Raw genomic sequence first — 20,695 nt, 5'->3', positions numbered from 1 at the left:
AACACCAGGCCGCGGGTTCAATTCCGACTTGGGCTGATTGCAAAAACGGTCGCGTACCGCGCTTTGGGTGTAAGTCAAAGAACATCATGCGATCAAAATTCCTTCAGAGCCCTCCTCTACGGTCTCAATAATAACCCGTTGTGAAGATTCGGGACGTCAAACCCCATATTTTAACATAATTCCAAAAAGAAACTTGCAAGGAAAGCGACAACAACCTGGAAACAATCTTAACAGCGTAAACGTCACATACGCCATAACTTGTCAAATTACAGCCGAATATGATTTTAAAATTTAGGGCCTTTGATTCGCCTTGCATTTACAATGTAAGCGGGAAGTTCATACATTGGCTAACATTGCGCTACTGTTGGTGATACTTAAATAAGAGTGATGTATTCGGCACATTTTCACACCAGCTTTCAAAGTGCACGTTACGCGCACCCTTCGTTCGCTGATCCAGACTCCGGCCTTTTTGCTTATATAGCATGGGCGGAACCGCTCATTTTATCATTTTGTTTTCTTCTTCTTGCCGGCCGAAGCGATAAGCCACTATCAGCGCCGGCACGTCCCATACAGCGGCATGCAGCACGCTGACAACTGCACAAATGGCAATCTACGTCGGGGGGCTTAGATTGAGAAACGGTGCCTGCGTTTGCTACTTCTCGAACTAGACTTCAGCCAATTTTGACTCTGCTCTACAGCATGTTTTACAGAATTCTTTGAAAGCACTATACCTGTGACAACTTTGCCACCACGCGGGCTTAGTGGAATGCTAATGGGGAATAACTAAGTGTATAAGCCGTTTTACGTTGCTGAGTGCACATGGCACTCACGAGAGTCACTCATTCTGATACGATGAGTGTTTTCTGTGCAGTCAAGCATTCCGGACCTGTGACGGTGCGTCTTGCCGTACAGAATTTTCTTATGATAGTTAAATTTATCTAAAAAGCAGCATTTATCAGCACCGGGGGATAACAAGATCCCTCTCTTTTATTTCCGCTTCAGTATAATAACAAAAAAAAACTCAGCTGGCTACCCACAACGCCACATCGCACCTCCAATAGGTCACTCAGAAGAGGCCTTCCCGTTCAATTTCGTCTCGTCGGTGTTCACCCGTCCCATCCCCCTCCCACTTCTGTCCGACAATGGACCACGATTTCCCCAGCATTCAATAGGTGCCTATGTCATAGCTTATGGAAAACAGTAGAAAAACAACGTAAATCAACATAGAATAACAGGCCGGATTAGCCAGCATGAAACAACATTCCCGTAAGGTCACTTTATCGGTGGCAATGTTATTGTGAAGAACAAAACTGATCACGCCAGCGGCTGACTTTCACTACAAAAAAAAAAAAAGAAACCATACACAATAGTTACTAGAAGCTTTCGTTTCAACTGGGAATCGCCAAGTTGCCTGTGTACACCGCTTTAGCCCAGCCTGCTGCTCTAGAGCGCATCCATCTTCACTGAATGCGAGCGCTACAGACAATCCGTCCTGCTCTGCCGCGTGGGCAGTAATAAACGCGGCTGCAGCGACACGACCGGTCCGAAAAGTAGGTCGACGTCGGCAGCGCGTGGGTAGCGTAGCGGTCTCTATATGTACAGTCACTGGGCAGTTGTGCTTGTGGTGTAGCGGTTATCACATCCGCCTAACACGCGGAAGGTCCCAGGTTCGATCCCTGGCAGGCACAGTTATTTTCTTTTTCTTTAAAAATTAATATTTTTTATCTGAAAAAAAAAAACGATGGTCAGGTTCTCTCTCAAGTCCATGCTGTAGCAAGGCCACCCGTTAATCTACAGCAGCAATAACCTACGAGCATGCAGTTCGCTTTTGTAGTTGTAACAGCAATTCGATAGATGGTTAATTATTAAACTAATGTGTTTGTGTACTTTATATGAGACCCTATAACCTGACAGCAAATATTGACTGGTGCCGCATGGTTCAGCGAAAATGGTCCGGTTAAAATATATGTGTTCGTACAGCTGTGCTTGTGGGGCAGTGAGAAGGAGACACATTCGGGGATCGGCAAGCAGGAACTGGCTTTGCACGTTGCCGTTAATATTCGCGTATGTTTAACAATTGGAATTATTTAACCAATTATTAAATTGTTGGAGAAGGCTTTGGGATTTGAAACTAGTACACAGCTATAGCTCTACTGATGTTTTCCTTGAATGTAGCCATATCGGCTTCACGTCTATGTCAGCGCTCTTGTAATGTTCAATGCGGCAGTAACAAAAAAGAAGTGCTTGTTCTGCAGTGGTTGTCACATCCACCCAACACGCGGAAGGTATCAGGCTCGATCACTGACAGGCATGTATTTGTTTTGCTGATGCAGCTTTCCCCCTCTCCTTTTTTTACAGGCAGCATCACGCAAAGTGTCCTTATTATTTTTCGGAATGCCAAAAACGCTCGAGTACCTCGGTTTGCGTGCCCACATTAAAGAATCATTGGTGGTGGAAGTTATATCCCAGCCCTCCGCTACGCGTTTGTATGAGACAACGTGATTTTTGCAGTGAATAAGTTTGACGAATAAATAAATAAAGAGATAAATAAATAAATAAATAAATAAATAAATAAATAAATAAATCTATATTTTCACTACCTAACGTTGTTGTTTTTTCAGGTAGAAATATTGGTGATTCTTCCCATTGATTGATTGATTGAAAACTTTATTGTTCCACCGAGCTGGGGTGCCCGCCTCTTAACCTACACGTAGGTAGGGGGGGAGGACGAAGCAGTCCCCGCGCGTTGAGGACGGTGAGTGTTCACGGCCTCAACGGCCAGGCGAATTGCTCGACGCTGGTCGTCTTCAGCCTCGCTCTGGAGCAAGGCCTCCCAGGCTTCTCTACTGTTAATGTTTTCATTGGCCCCTGGGGAGCCAGCACACTCCCATATTATATGGTCTAGCGTACCTTTTTGCTTACAAATTTTGCAGAGGGCGTCGTTATAGTCCCTCGTCTGTGTTAGGTAGATCCAATGTGGTGATGTATAATTGTTTCCCTGGAGGCGTCGCCAGATGCGAGCGTCCTCCAGAGAGAGAGACCGATGCGGAGGCGAAAAGATTCTTCTTTCGGCTTTGTAGTGATCGACAATTTCCCTGTACGTGATCATGCTATCTTTTATCCCTGGAACTGGCTGCTCTAGAGTTGCCCGGTGGTAGAGTGCTCGGGCGAGCTCGTGAGCGGCTTCGTTGCCTGGGACTTCTTCATGGGCCGGTACCCAAATAAAAGTTATGTCCCTCCTGGGAGGGTTTTTGAGTAGAATGTGGAGGGCTTCTTCCGAGATTCTCCCTTTGTTAAAATTTCGGATAGCTAATTTGTTATCGCATAATATTACTCCCGCTTTTGTGCCCGCACAAGCGAGCGCTACTGCAACCTCCTCGGCTGTACAGGCGTCCCTCGTGCACGTGGAGCTCGCTATCTTAACGCACCCGTCGCCATCAACCACCGTCGAAACCGCAGCCCCGTCTCTGCCGCAAGCGGCGTCCACGTACGCTACATTATGCGCCGGTGTGTCTTTAAGTTTATTTAGTAGAGCCTTAGCCCTGTGAGCTCTCCTCTCTTTGTTGTAGATAGGATGCATATTTTTAGGTAGGGGGGCGATTCTGAAGCGCTTACGCACGTCCAACGGAATGTCCTTCTTGTCAGTCGGGGCACCCCTGTCACATTGAATTCCTACCCATTCCATGATTTTTCTCCCTGTTTTAGACTGGCCTAATCTTCTTCCCAACCAAATAATTCAAGATCTATCCTTTGCAGTTTTGAGACAACTATCTCAAAATTTTGTTTTATAACACACCCCGAACAGGCGATGGAATGCAACAATAAGTTTGGGACGTCTACCAATCATAGTCAGAGAGCATGTTACGTCACAAATGTTCGCAGATATTGCGAAGCTTCATTGTTATATTGAAATAGCTGTGGCACAGTTGTGCTTGTGGTGTAGTGGTTATCACATCCGCTTTACACGCGGAAGGTCTCAGGCTCGATCCCTGGCAGGCACATACTTTTGTCTGCGATGGTAATATGTAAGTCTTATTTTTTTTTAGCATCTTGCCGTACCACACCCATGTATATCGGTGTAAGACCGTGGAGGGCCTCGTCCTGTAGGAATTGGAGTGCCTTATTTTATTTGTTGTCCATGAGTTAATGCGTAAAACTGTTTCGTCTATCTGCAGCCTTGGCCACATTTAGAATGATATTGCGGGTGCCCATCTTTCCTTGCCAGAGCCACCAGATGTGGTGAAAGTCCGCTGTGAAGGCTGGAGCAGCACACTTTCGACAACTCACTGGGTCTTCAGCTGTCGGAAATCAGGCCCAGGTGGCGCATGGTGTAAGCGCCGCTCCAGCCCGTAGTCTCCGGAGAGTGACTTCCTCCACGCAAGTATAAATACGAACAAATGAGGAGACACATGTATGTTCTATGTGGCTTTGTACGCGGAGAGTTTGGAAGCGCTGCTATGACGGCGCGCAAGCGGGTATGTCACGTGGTACTTTTTGTATTTAGCGGGCATCCGCAGTAAGCTGAAAAACACTAATACTTAATAGATAGAAAGCTAGAAACTGTCTAATCGGACAAAACGTCCGATTAGACTGTGCTCTACAACTGCTTAATCGGAATTTTTTCCCTAACTTTGTTGCTTCAGAAGTTGGTTAAATAATCTTGACTAATTATCTAATTAAACAAAATACAATAAAATAGCGTGACACACTGCTTACAAAAGTGAGTGACATGCATTTGGTCGTGTCACCTTAGAGTGCATCGCCACATTTTTAAACTCTGGCTAAAGTTAGCTGAAACACCCTGCATACAGGGTGTGCCCCCTAACTTTATCCAGAGTATTAAAATATGCGAATGACACGTAACTGGACAGAACCAAGGTAATGTTGTTTTCCGTTGTTATGGACATACTCAACTTATTTTTTTTTATTCCACCTCATTAGATAATTAGCATTAATTCATTAATCGCCTTTTGAAATCTTCTAATTAGGTGAAAAGTGTCAATGAGAAAATTGTAGAGCAACATGAGAAACTCCCGACACAGCTTACTGCTGCTCAATACGCGCCACATAAAAGTGTTTTTTCGAGCGTGAAAGAAGCTCGAGAAGGCACGCAAAGTGCCTCGAGCGGCCAGTCGAGCGGCCAGTCGCGCGGCAATTTACGTTATCCCTCAGCGAGGGGCGCCCCCGCATTTATCGGGAGTTTCTCGAATGTTATCGATGGTTCTGTATGCTGTGTGTTGTCACCGAAGCTTGGGTAATTTGATTGCATGTGCGACGCAAATTGTGAAGTACTTTCTGGAAGACACGCGGTCACCAGCGATTACTCTCGAACCTTCGATGACTCGTGTATAAAAGTCGACGCTCTTGACCGACGGATCTGATTTTCGCCGATCACCGACTGTGTTCGCCGCTATCGTTGTTCTTTGAGTGTAGTCTTCTTTGACTGTTTTTGAGGGCACAGATTCGCCCAACAAAAAAACGCTACTTCCGTCATTCACAGTTTTTGCTGCTTTGGTCACCGTCACTACTACGCGACAATATGTTTCCGCAGCGTTTAGAAAAGGTAAAGCATGTACAGGTATCTATAGCCGGATCAACCACTTTTTTTTCTTCCTTTTGGTATGGTTTTGGAAAAGCCTTTGATGGCCCGAATTTTTTTTCAAGGTCAGATACCGGGTAAGGTTCCGGGTCGGATTACAGAAGCGTTAACTAGATGTCCAAGCCGAATGATCTGACTGTGGCCAAAATGGCATTTTTTCGAATTCAACTACAGGTCAGCTACGCGAAAAATACCAAGAATGGTTGAGGGTCGCTTAACGTGTGCACCGAATGTCATCCAGGTAGCAAAGACAGCTCGACCATTTAAACCCTTCAGTCAAAGAGATATTAATTTATTTAAGGCATTGTGAGATCTGACAGTATTTTCTTTGGTGTATAGAGGTACTGGACCTTCATTTAAAGGGGTTGAGATACCAAATTGTGAGGCTTTAAAAAGCATACTGTAGAATGCTTCTTTATGCGAGGACACCCACAATGAGGTATTGGACGCTGCAAACATTTGAAAACATTTTTAATTCAACTGCAAAAATTCATTAAAAGCTCCTTCTCGTGGTCGAGACCCATCGCTAGCGCGGCTGCTATGACGTGACAACGGAGGAACGAAAATATTGACGTCATACCACACTAGCACAAAAACGTGGCGTATGATGAGTAGCGATGAAATGCGGATTACGGAGTCTGCTGAACCGAGTGACCGAGCATAGCCTCCGCTATTACCGAGCTGCAGGCATATAGAAATCCTTTCTCTATGCTACAGGCTTCTAGAACACTGTAACCGAGCTAACCCTGGCCCCCGGCTAACCGAGACATGCACAGCACTGTAGCGGAGAGCAGTTGACGTAGCATCTGCCAGTCGCATAGTTCGGCAGCTTCGAGCAGTCTCTCGTTCGCTTGGCGTTTCCCAACGTGTAAAGGCCCGTCCACATTACCGGCGCGGCAACTCGCCGCACGCCGTTTGCCGTTCGCAGGCCGCCGTGCGATGGCGATTTTGCTCGCGAACGGCGCTATTTTCTTTCCGTAGAGAGGATGGACCGGGACGCATTTGTGCGGCAGCCTAACGGTGAAGTCGCCAATCAGCGACCGAGGAGTGGTCACTCAGGCACCGACGGCAGCCTCACCGCCGCTGATGAATCACCGACGCTCACACGCCGCAATATTTCCTTACCATTGTTGTCGCTCTTCACAATAATTACAATAATCAAGACATGCATTTCGAGTCGTCACTTGTTTACCCCTGCTGGCAGAGCCCGCGTATGCACTATAGCAGACGACGCAGCATAGTTTTACATCACAATTCTTGTTACACATGTGACCAAGCCGAGTTGCGTTTCTTCTCCTATGAAGTCATAGCATCACCCGGAGCCCAGAAACCGAAACTGGAATTGCTCGGTATAATAATGCTATGATTAAATTATTTATCGGGTACATATGAATCCATTGTGTGTATCGTGCTTCTTGAAGCAATACGCAACGCTTGAATCAAAGAACGTATGAACGACAATTCTCATGTCTCCACCCCTGTAAAGGTAAAAAAAATGACTCGAAAATGTTGCGTCAGTACCACTTAAAGCATGCCGACATCTTAGGAATGGCGCATTATAATCTGCGACTCCTTTGATTTACTTAACTTTCTATGATATAGCCATTCGCTGGGTACGTACGCGTGGTATGCGCCATCAGGTGTGTGCCTGTAATTGGCTAATCCTCCAATATAGGTATGTGCCGCTCAAGGATGTTCAACTGCTACTGTGACACAAGAGGTGTAGAAGCCTTACATGTATGAGTGCCGACACGACACAGGAGATATAAAAGTTCTGACCTTTGCGCTGCATAAACATAGCTATTGCATGAAATTACACGTTGCATAGGACGAAAGTAAACACAATTGTAAGCATTACCGTTAGTTGCATAGCAGCTATTTATCCGCTTCACTTGAGCTTCTCTTCAGGTAGACTCCAACATGCGCGTTTGATCTGCATATTTTTCTTTATTTCTTTATTTGCGGTTTTCACCATCTCGAGCCCTCAAGATGTGAAGAGTGCACCTTACCTGCTCTTCGACCTGGACACAGCCCTCAGCGTCACGACTACTAAAGAAGGGAACCCGTCGTGGTTGCTCAGTGGCTATGGTGTTAGGCTGCTGAGCACGAGGTCGCGGGATCGAATCCCGGCCACGGCGGCCGCATTTCGATGGGGGCGAAACGCGAAAACACCCGTGTACTTAGATTTAGGTGCACGTTAAAGAACCCCAGGTAGTCAAAATTTCCGGAGTCCCCCATTACGGCGTGCCTCATAATCAGAAAGTGGTTTTGGCACGCAAAACCCCATAATTTTTTTACTAAAGAATGGAGGCATGAGCGCTCGTGCTCTGTCACCGCGCAATGGGTTTGGCGCGCTGCCCAAACGTCTTGACGAGAGCTTAGCTTCGGCAGGGCTATTTTGCTCCGCTCACGGGACTCCTCTGTTTCGCGTCACTCCAACGTGGTGCCTCCTAGTGCACGCTTCGCTGGCTTGTAGAGCTAAAATTGAATGCCGCGGTGACAGACAGACAGACAAAGAACTTTAATGACAACGTCCTGAGAAGCTTTGCCCTAGGGCAGAGCTGCGGGCCGCTCCCACGTGGGGACTGGTAGGCCGAGCCTAACCGCCGCATCGTGGGCTCTCTGGACAGCCCAAGTTTGACGTGCATATTCTGAGCTCCGGATGGCATGCAGAGAGGACCATACCAAAAGGAAGAAAAAAAAAGTGGTTGATCCGGCTATAGATACCTGTACATGCTTTACCTTCTCTAAACGCTGCGGTAACATATTGTCGCGTAGTAGTGACGGTGAGCAAAGCAGAAAAAACTATGAATGACGAAAGTAGAGTTTTTTTTGGGCGAACCTGTGCTCTCAAAAACAGTCAGCGAACACTACACTCAAAGAACAACGATAGCGGCGAACACAGTCGATGATCGGCGAAAATCAGATCTGTCGGTCAAGTGCGTCGACTTTTATACACGAGTCATCGAAGGTTCCAGAGTAATCGCTGGTGACCGCGTGTCTTCCAGAAAGTACTTCACAATTTGCGTCGCACATGCAATCAAATTACCCAAGCTTCGGTGACAACGCACAGCATACAGAACCATCGATAACATTCGAGAAACTCCCGATAAATGTGGGGGCGCCCCACGCTGAGGGATAACGTAAATTGCCGCGCGACTGGCCGCTCGAGGCACTTTGCGTGCCTTCTCGAGCTTCTTTCACGCTCGAAAAAACTTTTATGTGGCGCGTATTCAGCAACAGTAAGCTGTATTGGGAGTTTCTCATGTTGCTCTACGATTTTCTCATTGACACTTTTCACCAATTTAGAAAAATTCAAAAGGTGATTAATGAATTAATGCTCATTATCTAATGAGGTGGAATGAAAAAAATAAGTTGAGCATGTCCATAACAACGACAAACAACATTACCTTGGTTCTGTCCAGTTACGTGTCATTCGCATATTTTAATACTATGGATAAAGTTAGGGGGGACACCCTGTATGCAGGGTGTTTCAGCTAACTTTAGCCAGAGTTTAAAAATGTGCCGATGCACTCTAAGGTGACGCGACCAAATGCATGTTACTCACTTTTGTAAGCAGTGTGTCACGCTATTTTATTGTATTTTGCTTAATTCGATAATTAGTCAAGATTAATTAACCAACTTCTGAAGCAACAAAGTTAGGCAAAAAATTCCATTTAAGCAGTTGCAGAGCGCTTTGCAAAACATCCGATTAGACAGTTTCTAACTTTCTATCTATTAAGTATTAGTGTTTTTCAGCTTACTGCGGATGCCCGCTAAATACAAAAAGTACCACGTGACATACCCGCTTGCGCGCCGTCCCCCATAGCAGCGCTTCCAAACTCTCCGCGTACAAACGAACATATCATTTAGCAGGGCCTGCTGCCGGTTAAAAGGAGACAGGGCAGTGACGAAGGCGTTCGCTGTGCGATTAACGCCAGCGATGTGCTTCTCTCGCGGCGGTTCATGATGGCGATAGGAGCAGTGATGGCGAATATTAACGGCAACGTGCAAAGCCAGTTTCTGGAGGCCGATCCCCGAATGTCTCTCCTTCTCACTGCCCCACAAGCACAGCTGTACGAGCACATATATTTTAAGCGAACCATTTTCGCTGAACCGTGCGGCACCAGTCAATATTTGCTGTCAGGTTATATGGTCTTATATAAAGTACACAAACATAGTAGTTTAATAATTAATCATCTATCGAATTGCTGTTACAACTACAAAAGCGAACTGCATGCTCGTAGGTTATTGCTGCTGCAGATTAACGGGTGGCCTTGTTACTGCATCGACTTGGGAGAGAACCTGACAATCGTTCTATTTTTTTCAGAGAAAAAATATTAATTTTTTAAAGAAAAAAAAAGTAACTGTGCCTGCCAGGGATCGAACCTGGGACCTTCCGCGTGTTAGGCGGATGTGATAACCACTACACCACAAGCACAACTGCCCAGTGGCTGTACATATAGAGACCGCTATGCTACCCACGCGCTGCCTACGTCGACCTACTTTTCGGACCGGTCGTGTAGCTGCAGCCGCGTTTATTACTGCCCACGCGGCAGAGCAGGGCGGATTGTCTGTAGCGCTCGCATTCCGTGAAGATGGATGCGCTCTAGAGCAGCAGGCTGGGCTAAAGTGGTGCACACAGGCAACTTGGCGATTCCCAGTTGAAACGAAAGCTTCTAGTAACTATTGCGTATGGTTCTTCTTTTTTTGTTTTTGTAGTGAAAGTCAGCCGCTTGCGTGATCAGTTTTGTTCTTCACAATAACATTGCCACCGATAAAGTGACCTTACGGGAATGTTGTTTCATGCTGGCTAATCCGGCCTGTTATTCTATGTTGATTTACGTTGTTTTTCTACTGTTTTCCATAAGCTGTGACATAGGCACCTATTGAATGCTGGGGAAATCGTGGTCCCATGTCGGACAGAAGTGGGAGGGGAATGGGACGGGAGAACGCCGACGAGACAAAATTGAACAGGAAGGCCTCTTCTGAGTGACCTATTGGAGGTGCGATGTGACGTTGTGGGTAGCCAGCTGAGGTTTTCCGTTATTATACTGAAGCGAAAATAAAAGAGAGGGATCTTGTTATCTCCGGGTGCTGAGAAATGCTGCTTTTCAGATAAATTTAACTATCATAAAGAAATTCTGTACGGCAAGACGCACTGTCACAGGTCCGGAATGCTTGACTGCACAGAAAACACTCATCGAATCAGAATGAGTGACTCTCGTGAGTGCCATTCGCACTCAGCAACGTAAAACGCCTTATACACTTAGTTATTCCCCATTAGCATTCCATTAAGCCCGCGTGTGTGGCAAAGTTGTCACAGGTGTAGTGCTTCCAAATAATTCTGTAAATCATGCTGTATAGCAGAGTCAAAATTGGCTGAAGTCTAGTTCGAGAAGTAGCAGACGTAGACACCGTTTCTCAACCTGAGCGTTTCTAAGCCCCGCAACGTAGATTGCCATTTGTGCAGTTGTCAGCGTGCTGCATGCCACTATATGGGGCGTGCCGACGCTGATAGTGGCTCATCGCTTCGGTCGGCAAGAAGAAATCCTGACCTGACCTGGTGTCTGACCCTGATAAAAAAATTCGGGTCATCAAAGGCTTTTCCGTGCCGCTCTCAGAAAAAGAAGTCCGCTGCTTCGTAGGACTTTCCTCTCACTTCTGCCGCTTGGTTGAAGATTTTTCTACCAGAGCACGGCCTCTCACAGACCTACTCAAAAGAGATGTACCTTTTTCATGGGGCTCCTCCCAAACTGCCACCTTCTCTCGTCTCCCGACCTTAACCACCACCCTACCTATCCTCGGCCACTTGGATGCTTCAGCCCCTACACAAGGGCACACCGATGCAAGTGGCCACGGAATCGGTGCTGTCTTGGGCAAATGCAGCGTGGTCATGACCATGTTATTGCGTACGCCAGCCGCCTTTTGTCACCTTCGGAGCGAAACCATTCCATTACTGAGAGAGAGTGTCCGGCTCTTGTCTGAGCGGTTGCGAAATTCCGTCGCTACCTATATGGCCGGTATATTTGTATTGTCGCCGACCATCGTGCTCTTTGTTGGTTTTCGTCCTAGAATGACCCCACAAGGGGATGATAAACTTTGCGGCTGCAGGAGTATTCATATATTTGGCGGTCTACAAATCTTCCGCCTGCGTTCTCTCCATCCCCCAACTTTTTCACATGGCCAATGAGCAACGCCGTGGCGCCATCTTGCGGATATTCATTGAGCGGGCCCTCATTGACCCACCCATATCGTGGTTCGTCCTCCAGGACGGCGTTTTGGGCCGCTGTAATTTTCACGTCTCCGGTCCTTCCCTTCTCTGTATCGTCCCTCGCCACCTTCACTCAGCCGTTCTCCATGAGCACTATGACGCACCAATTGCAGGACATCTTGGTGTCACTCGTACGTATACGACCGTGTCTCCCGTCGCTTCTACTGGCCTCGCCTTGCTCGCTCTGTAGGGCCATACGTTTCTGCGTGCGAGCCCTGTCAGCATCAGAGCCCTGTCAGCATCAGAAAAAAACCAGCGACACTTCCTGACGGGTGTCTTCAACGCCTTGACACCCCAACTGAGCCATTCTTTCGAGTTGGTTTAGAGCTTCTCGGTCCTTCCTCCGAGTTCAGGCCCGGCATCAGGCGGATTGCTGTGGGTACTGATTACGCCTCACGCAACACCATTACCCGAGTGCTTCCGACCAGCTGTGCAACTGGCGTCACGGATTTCTTCATCCGCGACATCATTCCCCACGACAACGCCTCATGGACCATGGTCGTACTTTCATATCCAAAGTCATCGCCAACATCTTGTAATCTTGCTCTACCAAGCACAAGCTCACTACTTGGTACCATCCTCAGACCAATGGCCTGACTGAGCACTTGAACCGTACCATCACCGACATGCTGTCTAAGTACGTTTCGCCAGACCACCGTGACTGGGACATTGCCCTATACTACGTTATTAGCCGGTTATTCACCGTTTTACCTGTTGTTCGGTGGCGACGCTGCATTGTCCTTGAACGTTTCACCTCCCTCTGATAGTGCATCGAGCAGCGACTATGCTCTCGGCGCCATTGACCATGCTGAACACGCAAGACAGCTTGCCCGTAATCGTCTGTTGCAATCACAAGAAAATCAAAAGCGCGTTTATAATAAACGATACCATGACGTCCGCTTTTCACCAGGTTCCATTGTGCTACTTTGGCCCCCTTCTCGTCAAGTGGGGCTCCCGGAATAATTCCTTCCATGCTACAGGGGCCTTAGCGCGTCCTACGTCAAGTGACCGATCTCACCTATCAGATAACCTACGTCGATGTCACCTACGTCGCACAACTAAATCTTCACCATCTTCCTTACAGTCCCGTTTGACGCACCGGGACGGTGCTTTTTCCGCTGGGGGTCGTGTTACAGTAAGGCGAAGAAAAGAACGACGACGGTTCTAAAGGTCGACACAGCCTGGCTGCTCTCTTCCGTCTCGGCAAACATTCTCTTTTTGTAAATACATCCTGTAAATAGCTTTCTAAGCGTAAAAATATAACATCTTTTCTACAGAGAGTTTCGTTTTCGTTTCTGCTATGTTGTGACGTCATGATGCACTATGTGGTCACGTGAAAGCAGTACAATGTGACGTTTGACTTTCGCTCCAGCTCACTCAGTTATGTGCTGTGCTGTTACATCGGCCCTCACAACGAGTACCATCGTACCATCATACGATGTGAGCGAGAAAGCCGGATCGAATGTCAAAATGTCGCAACGTACTGCTTTCACGTGACCACATACTGTGTCCTGACGCCACAACATAGTGTCTCCGGCGAAACGTAACCGGTACTGGCTGCAGAAACGCAAATATATTAAATTATTTAAGGGCGCTCAAAGGCTTCTGACTATTTATTCCACAGTATAGGGGCCTAAGACCTTCACTTAACACGAAAAGGAAAACTGAATACTCGAAAGTATTACGTCAGTAATACTTTTACACAGAGATGCCTTTGATCCAACTTTATGTGTTCAGCATTGATATAGAAATGTGTGTGTATATATATATATATATATATATATATATATATATATTTATTCGGGGAGGATGCAAAGAAAACTTCGCTTCGAAAACACAGTCTATCAATTCGTGATTGGATAGAGGCGGCCATGATGTACTTGCCTTCAGACAAAAAGGCAAGAACTGCGTCAAACCAATGACCGCAGTTGGCCGGGCTTACGCAAAAGCTTCCTTGGCCAGAAATACTAATACAAGATCCCTAGCTGAAAAAGCTGACCGAATGCGCGGTTGAAAGCCCACGTGCTTCTTATATATTGAGCGATGCGTTTTCTGTAAGGCAGACTACCGAGGATAAAATTTATTTCTGAAGAAAAAAGAACTCGAGCCTCCATCTTGCTGACCATGTCATGCGCATGGTCACATCAAAATGCAGTGTGATATACTGTAGGAAGCAAACTCAAGCCGCCTAAGTGAGTCCCTTGCATAGGAAGGGAGTGATTCTTACTGTGCACCGGTAATATTTGACGTACCTCTGAGCATTTGCTGTAAAAGATTAAAGATAGCATTTGCGGCTACGATGAACGGCAAGTTGAAGCAGGGTTTGCGTAGAGGCTAGTTGATATTTCATTGCAAACTTGACTACAGCGCGTACAGAGACAAACTGAAGGCAAGTTGAAAATGGCTAAAGAATATTTTTGTTCTTTTGTTTATAGGTTGGTTCGTGCTTTAGCACGTTCGTTAGTTCGTTAAGGGACCGCGGTAGTCTGGCCGAGCTCAAGTTATGAAGACGAAGACGGCGTGGTGCGCGCTGATAATTTGTACCAGCATAATTTGTGGATGGATGGATGGATGGATGGATGGATACAACTTTCTTGTACGTCCGGCAAGGTTTAACGCGACCCGGGCTCAGGTCTTCCACGGGGGAACGTCAAGGCCCTGCCTCAACGCCACCTCACGGGCTTGCTGGACTGCCCACATATGGATTCCGAGGTCCGAGCTGCGCATAGCGGCGGCCCACCTCGACGACAGGGTCTCCGGAGTAACTGCCATCCCTCCTATAACTACATTGCACTCCCACAGCATGTGTTTGAGTGTTGCTGGTCCTTCCTAGCACAATTTGCACGTGTCGTCCTGATGCTTATCTGGGAAGATACGCTTCAGACGGAATGGATTAGGGAAGGTGTTCGTCTGGAGTTGTCGCCAGGCGACGGCCTGCCTCCTGTTCAATTTGGGACTCGGCGGTGGGTATATCCTTCTGGCGTTCAAATATGCACTGGTTATGTCGTTGTATCTGGTGAGCCTGTCCCGTTCTGCTCGAGAAGCGTTCGCTATCATGCGAGAGGCGTTGCCCTGTTCGGCGCGACGGGTCATGTCTCGCGCCGTCCGGTGCGCCGTCTCGTTTAGGTTCGGGAGCGTGTCGCCTTCCGTGGTGACGTGCGCGGGGAACCATATGATCCTCGAGCTCGCGGTTTTGGATCTGCCCGCTTTGGCCAGAATGGACAGGGCTTCCTTAGAAATTCGACCTTTGGCGTAATTCTTTACTGCCGTTTGCGAGTCACTTAGTACGACTTCGCATTCCTGTTCTGTGAGGGCCAGCGCAATCGCTACTTCCTCCGCTATTTCCTAGTGTTAGGTGTATACACTGCACGTGGTTCTGATTTTTGACTCTGCGTCTATGACTACGGCGGTGTATTTTTGGCCGTTCACATATTCGGTTGCGTCGACAAAGCGCGCGTTTCTCTCCCTGCCGAATGAACGAAGCAGAGCCTCGGCTCTTGCCTTTCTTCTACCTCGGTTGTAATCGGGGTGCACGTTTATTGGGATGGTTGCCACCGTAATGGTCTCTCTGATTTTGTTGGGTATTTGCATAATTTGTGCAGTTGAGAAAATTTACGTGTGATGATGATATGCACAAATCAGAGTCATATTGCACTCACAATTTATTTTCCGGCCGCGTGTACTGCGTGAGATGCGGTAATGACACGGCTGTGCTGCATGAGCTCAGCGCGCCATTCGCTTACATCCCGCAAGCGTCAAGTTGCGGCAGCAATTTTCACAAGCAAAAAAACAAGAAAACGCCTCAGAAAAGAGCAAAAAGGCCAAGGGGATCCCCAAGAGGCCGTTTCCATGACTGCCTAGCGTGTCCATTTTGCGCTGGTGTGAACTTCTGTGGGTAGAGGACGCTAGCTTTCCAAATGATCCGCTGTAAACCGCTGCCGTGCTGCAAGGAACATGGTCTGAGAGGGCACAACCGGTTGGAAAACGAGGTCACCACTTCGGAGCGCCGTCAGTGATTGTTTCCACCACATACGGAAAGACAGCTGTGCTTGTGGTGTAGTAAGGATAGGCACCTCACCAAAATCCTTACTACCCTTCTAAAGTGGAACCACATTTCTACCCACAGTATGCACGATGCCTTTTCTCTGAGTGACTGTCAGTGTGCTCTTTATTCTCTGACTATGCACAACTGGTGAATATCGGGCTCTTGCTACTGTAATAAATACCATGAAAGAAAGAAAGAAAGTGCTTGTGGTGTAATACACCATACGATTTGTTTATGTTATTAGGACTTCATTCATTATGGAGAAGTCGAATGATCGACAGACATGCCGAGCCACCTCGCTCGACAAGGTCTATCTTCCGTGAAGAGACTGCTCAAGTCCGTAGTGTGGTTGCTACATATGATCCCGTACCTGAATGGATTTCGCGTCTGGACGCTTGTGTTTGTTTGCCAGAATTTTGAACTGTCATTGGACTGCATACTGTGTGTGAATTTGTTTTGTGTGCGTGTATGTTCATATGTAATGTAACTGCATTGATTTGACACTACCATTATTTCCATGCAATAAAGAAAAAAAAAAAAGTGCTTGTGGTGTAGTGGTTATCACATCCGCCTAACACGCGGAAGGTCCCAGGTTCGATCCCTGGCAGGCACATGTTTTTATTTTTAAAGATGAACTTAATCACTGGTAATTTAGCCGAAAGAGAGAAGTGATAACCAGTAGGCTTCGACTAGGCTGATATCCGCTGGTTACCTTGCACTGATGAAGGGGAAAAGGGGACTAGAAAAGGGCGAGAAGTTCGGCGATCACGTGCTAACTACATATTTTTTTTTAGAAATTTCGAAATCTGCTTGAAGCTGCTTTTCCAACGTTTTCGCATTAACAAAGCTTGTTCTCTGGAAGCACTACGAGCTTGAAAAAAAATACATACAGAAAGCCACACAGCTATCCCTGCAAAGGAGTAGAGTATCTACAAAGTATTTCCTTCCCTGCTATCTCAAATCAGAGAATTTGTCTTGCTCAATAACAAGAAGGTATCTCTCGTATTTTTTTCTTCTGACGTTTACCCCTTGTATCGCGTTGTTGTAATTTCGCCTTGCTTAACAAATGGATGTGTTTGATTTGTATAAATCTTTATTAAGGGGTTATGATTCTCTTTGTCGAAAGCTGCATTGTCCGGTCTACTTTTCCTTGCACTTTACCTGTTGGGCTGATTGTACCATGTCGTTAAGCCAAGTGTGAAGTGCCAGTGTTGTTTGCGTATATCAATAAACCACACTTGGCTTATTTTTAACCTTTAATGCCGGCAACCAAGCTTGACTATGCAAGCTGATCTTGAGTTCCAAAAACGAAAAACTTACGGCACCCATAAATGCTGCGGAACATTGATTTAAGTTTTGATTTATATTTATATAACGACGTGCAAATGTTTACGCACGCGTCGTCACTGTTGAAGCAACCATGTGTCCATCTACAACTACATACAGGTCAAAGTAACAAATTTCGCGGCAAAATTTCAATATAGAAGAATGACATAGTTGATGTGATGTGATAACTTTATTTGGAATCCGGCGATTGGGAGGCCCGGGCCTGGGGCCGCCTAGATGGCCACTGGGAGCTGCTGCTCCCGTGTGGCTTCCTTGGCTCGCTGGACGGCCCAAAGTTGGTCTTGGAGTTCTGAGCTGAGCAGCACGGCCGACCACCGCGCCCGTAGATTTTCTGGGGAGACTGCCATTTTATTTTGGTATATTTCACAACCCCACAACATGTGTTGAAGGGTGGCTCTAACAGACTTGCAGAGCTTGCACATATCGCTCTCGTATATATCGGGGTAGAAAGTTTTTAGTTGCACGGGACTCGTATAAGTTTCTGTTTGTAGTCGCCTCCAAGTAACGGACTCAGCTCTGTTCAGTTTAGTGTGAGGCGGTGGTAATACTCGCCTCCGATTTTGATAGAATTTGGTAATATATCTTTTTCTCTCCAGATTTCCTCCTCCGCGTTCTCCTGACCGATGGAAGTCACTCTTTGCTCAGCTCGGCGAGTGAGACCTCGAGCTTCGCGGTGTGCTACCTCGTTGAGGTTGATTGCGGGAATGTCTAAAGTCGTATGCGCTGGGAACCAGAGCAATTGCCTGCCGTTCTTCTCTGCATTGGAGAACTTTGCTTCATTGACTCTGATGATGTGCCATGCCTCAGGAGAGATCCTACCTTTTGCATAATTTCTAATGGCCGCTTGAGAATCACTAATGATGTACTGAGCATTCGTGGAGACCAATGCTAGTGCAATGGCTACCTCCTCTGCGGTCTCGGAATGTTTGGTATTAACTGATACGCTTGTAAGGAGTTTTTGGGTGTGATCTACGATTACTGCTACATAGCTATTTCTGTCTGGGTATTCAGCAGCGTCTACGAAGGTTGCTCTGTCGTCTGACCCAAAGCTTCGGATAATTTTCTCTGCTCTACTCTTGCGTCTGCCGTCGTTGTAACCTGGATGCATGTTCTTGGGTATATTTGGTACTAGGAGTTTGTCACGAATTTCTCTCGTTATCGTCCTCTTTTCCCCGTATAAATTGTGGTAATTCATTCCTAGTTTGCTTAGTATATGCCGTCCCGTTTTGGTTTTGGTTAGTCACTCTGCTTGCGATGTTTGTTGTGCTTCTATGAGTTCGTCCAGTGTGTTGTGGAGTCCTAACCTTAGCAAGAGATCCGTGCTCGTACTGATGGGAATACCTAGTGCTAGTTTGTATGCTTTTTTTATCATGTTGTTAATTTTACGCTTTTCAGCTGCAAACCAATTGTGGAAGGCTGCTATGTATGTGATCTGACTGATTACGAATGATTGTATCAGCCGTATGATACTTTCTTCCTTCATACCTTGGTGCTTGTTAGTAATTCGTTTGATTAATCTCATGGTGTTTGTTACCTTTGTGTCTAACTTCTTTACGGTTTCCCTATTTGTGCCTTTGTTCTCGATTACCAGACCCAGCACTTTGAGCTGGTTGACTATTGGGATATGCCGCCCGTTCTTGGTGTGTAGCTTGATTTCCTCATGAGCCTTGTTTCTGTCGTATCCTTTGGGAGGCCTGCCTCTAAGTGTGGGGCGGTACAATAGAAGTTCAGATTTCTCTGCAGAGCATGTGAGGCCTGTTCCTATGAGGTGTTCCTCTACTGTGTTAATTGCAGTCTGGAGTCGTTGTTCTATTGATCCGTCGCTGCCATCACAGGTCCAGATAGTAATATCGTCCGCGCAGATTGTGTGATTCAGGGACTCTATGTGATTTAATTTTTCGGGGAGTCCCATCAAGACGAGATTAAACAGCATCGGCGAGATAACAGCGCCTTGCGGCGTGCCGGCCCCCCCTATGTCGATCTCGGGCGACTTGAGCCCTCCGACGGAGATGACTGCTTTCCTATCTGATAGGAAGCTCTTGATGTAGTTATACGTCCGTTGCCCTAGTCCTATTCGTTCGATGTTTTCCAATATGGTTGCGTGGTTGGCATTATCGAAAGCTTTTTTAAGATCAAGGCCCAAGATGGCCCTTGTCGAGCGCGTTTTATAATCGATTATCTGATGCTTAAGTTGGAGCATAGCATCTTGTGTCGAAAGATTTTTGCGAAATCCTATCATTGTATCTGGGTATATGTTATTATCCTCTAAGAAGTTGTCTACTCTGTTTAAAATTACATGTTCCATTAATTTTCCGACGCAGGATGTTAAGGAGATTGGTCTGAGGTTGTCGATCTCAAGCTTCTTACCAGGTTTTGGAATAAGCGTTATCGTCGCTTTCTTCCATTGAGCTGGCACTTCTCCCTTTACCCAACACTCGTTTATGTATTCTGTTAGTTTGGCTATCGATTCATCATCGAGGTTCCTGAGAGTCTTGTTGGTTATACCGTCCGGGCCTGGGGCGGATTTGGTGTTTAACTTTTGTAGGGCCGCGCGGATTTCTGCCTCCGTGAGTTCCTCGTCTAATTTTGCGTTTGTATTCCCGTTGTAGCTAGGATAGATGCAAGGGGGTGCCTGGTTTAAGTATTTCTGCTGTAATTCATTGAGAAATTCCTCTTCTGTACCCTCATATGCGTGTATTAACTTATTAATGGCTTGCATGTGATTTTTCTTGTTATTGTCATGGTCAAGCAGGAACCTGAGCAGGTGCCAGGTTTTGCCGGTGCTTAATTGTCCGTCCATGGAATTACATATCTCGTCCCATCCATTGTTGTTTGGTCAATTGCTTAGCATGTTCTTCTATTTTTTTGTTGAGGAGTGCTATGCGCTTTCTTAACTTTCTGTTATGCTTCTGACCGCTAAGTCTATTCTGAAGCGAGTGCTTAGCTTCCCACATGTGGAGAAGTCTGCTGTCGCATTTATCCAAGTTAGATTCAGGTGGTGCTATTTTTGTGGCAGCTTTGACGTCATCACTGAGCTCCTTAGTCCATTGTTCTATGTCTGCGATTGATCGTTGCTGTTTCGTCTCTCGCGTTCTACGAAATGACATAGTTTGGGCACGTAATTAACAGAGACGGGAGCTATAAGGCATGGCGCGAGAACACTAGATGAAGTGACCCTGTTGGGGTAACGAATGCAAAGGCAGTTTGTTGAAGGTGTCGGGGAAATTATCATGTAAGGTTTAAACACTAAGACATTAAGAAAGTAGTTTTGAGAAAGATGAACTGTAAGACCAAGATTGGAACAGCGACCCCGTACGGCAGTATAAGGGACGCCGCTTGCCCATGCAGAAAAAGAAGAGGGCTGCAGGCGCAAAAGTGATACGCTAAGGCTTGGGACAACTGTGGTCTCTATCTGGCGGTTATCCAGGTC

The 20,695-nt window shown here is 46.6% G+C and overlaps 4 non-coding genes across 4 annotated transcripts; 3 read left to right on the top strand and 1 right to left on the bottom strand.

Annotated features, from left to right (window-relative positions):
• Nucleotides 1–1,615: 1,615 nt before the first annotated feature.
• On the top strand, nt 1,616–1,688 carry TRNAV-AAC (transfer RNA valine (anticodon AAC)). The gene has a single exon. It is a non-coding gene; the product is annotated as a tRNA-Val (tRNA).
• Nucleotides 1,689–3,928: 2,240 nt separating this feature from the next.
• On the top strand, nt 3,929–4,001 carry TRNAV-UAC (transfer RNA valine (anticodon UAC)). The gene has a single exon. It is a non-coding gene; the product is annotated as a tRNA-Val (tRNA).
• A 5,966-nt stretch (nt 4,002–9,967) lies between these two features.
• TRNAV-AAC (transfer RNA valine (anticodon AAC)) lies at nt 9,968–10,040 on the bottom strand. Its single transcript has one exon. It is a non-coding gene; the product is annotated as a tRNA-Val (tRNA).
• A 6,418-nt stretch (nt 10,041–16,458) lies between these two features.
• Nucleotides 16,459–16,531, top strand: TRNAV-AAC (transfer RNA valine (anticodon AAC)). The gene has a single exon. It is a non-coding gene; the product is annotated as a tRNA-Val (tRNA).
• The last annotated feature ends 4,164 nt before the right edge of the window (nt 16,532–20,695 follow it).

The sequence above is a fragment of the Dermacentor andersoni genome, chromosome 4 (assembly GCF_023375885.2).
Source record: "Dermacentor andersoni chromosome 4, qqDerAnde1_hic_scaffold, whole genome shotgun sequence".
NCBI lineage: Eukaryota > Metazoa > Arthropoda > Arachnida > Ixodida > Ixodidae > Dermacentor > Dermacentor andersoni.
The sequence above is the reverse complement of the archived record's forward strand: the minus strand, read 5'-3'. Positions and strand labels throughout refer to the sequence as shown.